Genomic DNA, 4,910 nt, shown 5'->3' on the forward strand with positions numbered 1-4,910 from the left:
TTCACATCATTCGTTTGATCATACGCTACATTCAGTGTTTAAGATAAAAAGCCAGTGTGTCCACTGACTTACAGTGTAACTTCTCCCTCTCCTCCCTCATTTGACCGAACCATCCATCTTCATGTTCCATTCTCTCTCATTTCCTTCTTTCCTCCCTACACCCCACCTCGCTTCTTCTCTCCTTCTCTCCCGTTTCGCGCCGTAATGAAAAGATGATTTGTCTTATTCATCTTGAGTAGGTAGTCTGACGACCTCTCTATCCTCCATCATATTATTTCCAGATAATGGAGATGAGATGGAGATGGAGAGGCTGTTTTGAGCCGGCGCGCAAAGACCGAGGATTAGCAGTTCTTGACTCTTTGTGTCCTCTTCACCTTCTGAGTCTTATCAGGTTCACTCAGGCAAAGACACGTGGTTTTAGAAGAGGATGTTTCCGACCTCAGAGAGACCAGAAGAAAGCCTCGAAAATCTGTTAATTTAGGTTATTACTTCATTAAATTATTAACGCGCCTATCTATACTGAACAACAGCGAGGACGTGATTAAACAAGGCCTCTGAGTGACACGCCGTTGCCGCCGGTGTCACTTGACAGTGCTGGAGGGAGGATTGACTTTCAGAGTGTTGACAGGGACGGGGGGTGGGGGGACATTTACATGCAGTGGAAAAGAAACCCTGATAGCACACAAGGCGACGTCACCCCGCCCATGGCTGTAGGGCTCAAAGTAAACCTGCCTTTTATAAACACGCACACATACATACATACAGGGTGAGGTAGTGGGGGGTTAAGCCTCTCAGAAAGATGCCGTTGACAGTTCAGGACATAAGTAAGCAGCAGAAGGACCTGGTGCAAATATTGACTCCTGTTGCATGAATGTGTGTTTGCTTTAGCTCTTACTGGGACAAAAAAATTACAAAGGGTGTTACCACTTTAGCGAAAAGGTTTCTCACGTTACGTTAATTTCCACGAGGAAATTAGGTATGCACAGAAGAATGGTACAGATAATAATGCAGCTCTGTTCTGTCTCTTCTGCATGACTTCATAAGCAGTAAATTTATCTCAGGCACTGAATTATTAAGGCCTTCAGGCGACAGGATTCCCATGCCGATGCCAGGCTAAGTGCCCTACATCTTATCTTTGTCTCTGGCTATCAGCCAAGAGGATGGAGCTCTGGCTCAGGGGGGAGATTTTTTTAGGGGAATATTTGGGACCAGGGGGAGTTAGACTAGTCAATGGTTAACACTTTTGAACTATATCAAGGCTGTAAACACAGTGACCTTCTGAAATAGCTCACTGCCCACCTTTTCTTTAAAATAGTTTAATTTTAAATAGTGTGATTCCACCTTAAATGTTTACTGCTCTTCAAAAGTGGACACTGACACGGCAGCTTTAATTGAAGTAACAAAATTTTTAAAGCACCACTGTGTAATTTCTGAAAGTAGAAACAAATCTTTCACAAATTAAAAGTTGAAGTCATAAGAAATGAAACACACCCTTGCTTAATTCAATACACTAAATGATTTTGTCGCCAGAGCCTCATTTAGTCTGGTATGACCAGTCGCTTCTGGTTGCTTATTTTAGCATTCACTGCTAAACAGGAAACGGTTACAGATGATGACTTTAAGAAACAACTCAAATTCAGTTTCCAGTTAAAAGATTTAATATTTAACCAGAGTGAAACATTAGCCAATTTCCAGGGATGTTGGGTGAACTCCAAAACGAGGAGGAGGAAGCTATTTTGGGCTCTTTCACGGTCGTTTAAAGGTGCAAGATACTATTTAATCTCTACAGTGTTTAATGGGTTTTAATATAATGGGTTTTTAAAGTAAGAGGTAAAATAAATAAACATTAGAAGGCTGGCAGGTTGACATTGACCCTGAAATCCAGCCTGTGTAGACAGGAACCAGGAAGCAATTCCAAGAAAATCCCTGTTTGTATTGTGACTGTGGCTCCAGAAAGTCTTACTAACATTTGACAATCACTGTATCTGTAGAATAATCCAGTTTTACATGGATATGTCCTCTTTAAATACAGTCCTACCTACTCTTCTGAGACAAGGAAGAGTGTGTGTGTGTGTGTGTGCCACAATTAAGTGTGACATCATTAACTCCAACAAAGCCTTGAGAAAAACAAACATGTTAACCAAGCGCACACACCTCAGGGACTCTCTGCAGCCGGCTGCCTAATGGACCTAATAAAAACAACATGAAGGAATCTGACACACAAGTGCTCTTTATTTGCCATCTACATTCAACGCACAGCGGGTTGTGGAAAATTAGCTTGTTGCAAAACTACTTTTGTGCTGTTATCTCGAGGCGGGGCGAGGTGGATTGATTAGTGTGAGTCAGTGGAGTGACGACAACAGTGAAGTGTAACAGTGATGGATACCGAGAAGTAACTTATATAATGGAAAACAAGATTAGACAATTAGACAGGTGAACTCCATTTCCTGCTTTCATATGGAGATGTCTGGGTTCAGTCACTCCAGTTTGTTGACTCACACATATTACCAACATATTTCTGTCCAGTAAACCAGAGCATGTCCTGTTTCATGATTTTTTTTTATGCTTTCACGTTAAATCTTTAAATTATATTTATTTATTTATTTATGATGATTCCCACATTTCCTCCTGCTAAAAAAGGAACAAGATCCTCACTGGGGTAAATGTTTGACAAAGGGGAGTTGTAGAGCTTCTGACGACATCTAATTCAGCACACCTGTGCTTTTTCGTGTAAGTGCACACGGGAAATGTCGTTCACAAAGTCCACACACAGACGTAATGTCACAAAAACCTGAAGTAAATTAATACAGAAAGCAATGAACAAATCAAAATAGTATATATCATTTGTAGTTTCATTTTTGAAATAATAATTTCTTAAAACCAGGGGACTTTTTAGCAAACGTTACTCAAAGAAGAGAAAACAGTGTATTTGTTGGGGACTACTTTCAGCTGTTGATTTATGCGCATTTGTTGCACCAGTGCCTCTGCATTAACTACAGAGGCAGTGAAGGGACATGTCATCATGTGGCTCATTTATTTTGAAATCTTGAAAAACTAAAGTCTCTGTCTCTCTGCTCATAATGACACCAAATTGAGAACACCTGTGCTTCTTCATGCAAGTATACATGGGAAATGTGGCACATAGTTGCTGTTCCCAGGGTTCAAATACACAGAAAACTTCACAGATAAATCACAAAAACTCAGGATCACTCTTAATAATTACTGTTAAGATTTTCTCATTTTTTTGTGTATGAAGTTACTTTCAGTTTTTGTGAAGTTACAGCTGACAACGACTTTGGTAACTAGAACTGTGAACTACATTTCCCATGTGGCCTTGCATGAGAAGGCACAGGTGTGCTCAATTTGCTGTCATTATAAGCTCTGAGCTTGTCCTTTGTCAAACATTTGCCCTATTGTCAGTCTGAGGACTGAAAGCTCTGTTTTTCATCAAATAGCTGCAGTGTACTAAAGAGTCCAAAGACTTTGTGTTTTAAGTTTTGATCTTTTGGGGTTTTCTGGCACCTTAGCACTCAGGTGTAGATATCCTCTCACACGTGCCTCAAATACAGGCTGACACATTACTTCATCACAATGAACAGTGTAGTTTATTTTGAATGGGTCCTTCATTCACTTTACGCTGTAAAAACAATCTGAAAAGGCTGAAAATAATCCCTGTCAAATGGCACTATTTTCTCCTGTTTGCCAAAAACTTCAGTATCCAGCAGTTAAAGTCCGTGTAAAGCAGTAATACTGATGCCTTCTGAGTCAGTCGCACAACAGAAAAACGAGGTATTAACCACTCAGCTAAATTTGAATGGTTAAAAAAAAATTGTCAAAAATATAAAATTAGGTTTTGAAATAATGATAAAATAAGCAGCTCTCTGCTCTGAGACGCTGGGGGCGTGTCCTTTGTAGGCGCTGAACCACGCCCACTCTGTGCAGCACATTAACCGTTAGCTCCCTGTTAGCATCCTGCTAGCATCCTAATCCTCAGTGATTTTCTTTTAAGGCAGCAGTGAATGGACTTGGGGCTGAGTGCCACAAAAGAAAGTACTGAGAGGCAAAATAACATAGTTTTCACCAGCCTTAGCATTTAAATAGTCCTCTAGTGATGCTGTGTTTCCAACACTACAACTCCAGCACAAAGAACTTAGATAAAATCAGAACGTCATTCAAAGAGCTCACCTTTTCACCAGTTTTCATCTAAAAAGACGTGTATGCTCACGTGCTGAACACATTCCCATTAACAAACACTGCGCTTACTGAAAGGAACTTTGAAGAAGGTATAGGCCAACGTGGATCTGAGGCTTTTAGTGATCACTTCCTGCTTTTCTACAGGACATTATGGGTTATTTTGTCATGACTTTAATGGTCTCTAACAAGTTGAAGGATGATGTGCTCTTCTGTTGGCTAATTTTTCAAACCTTCACAGAAGCCCTGCCAAAAGTTCAGTTTTCATGTAGAGGATTTTCCACCCACAACTGTAATGCAAAACTTAACACTGGGACTTTGATTTTAAAGAAGTTGGATCTGGGGTTCAACATGACCTGAGAAGTATAGTTTTATTTATCCTGTATGTTGACGTACCACAACTTCACACTTTTGTGTTTGTACCAAAATAAAGCCCCCGCTGTGTCGTCTGTCGGTACATAATCTACCTTCCTGTGTATCCTTGAATTGATTGAAGAGATCAAAGTAATCTGGTGACGCACGAGCCGAGCTCATCTCCGTTGTTTCGCCGCAAAACGGTGAATTGATGAAAAGATGAGTCACTGGTTTGATTAAACTCCACGGCAGATCCTCTTGTCATCACGCTCCATGGATATATGGAAATGTTCCTTTTCTCATTTCACAAGACGATCACACACACACACACACACCCTTTTGGTGCAGGTGTGACTTATTTCTTA

Source organism: Lates calcarifer, linkage group LG14 (genome assembly GCF_001640805.2).
Source record: "Lates calcarifer isolate ASB-BC8 linkage group LG14, TLL_Latcal_v3, whole genome shotgun sequence".
NCBI lineage: Eukaryota > Metazoa > Chordata > Actinopteri > Centropomidae > Lates > Lates calcarifer.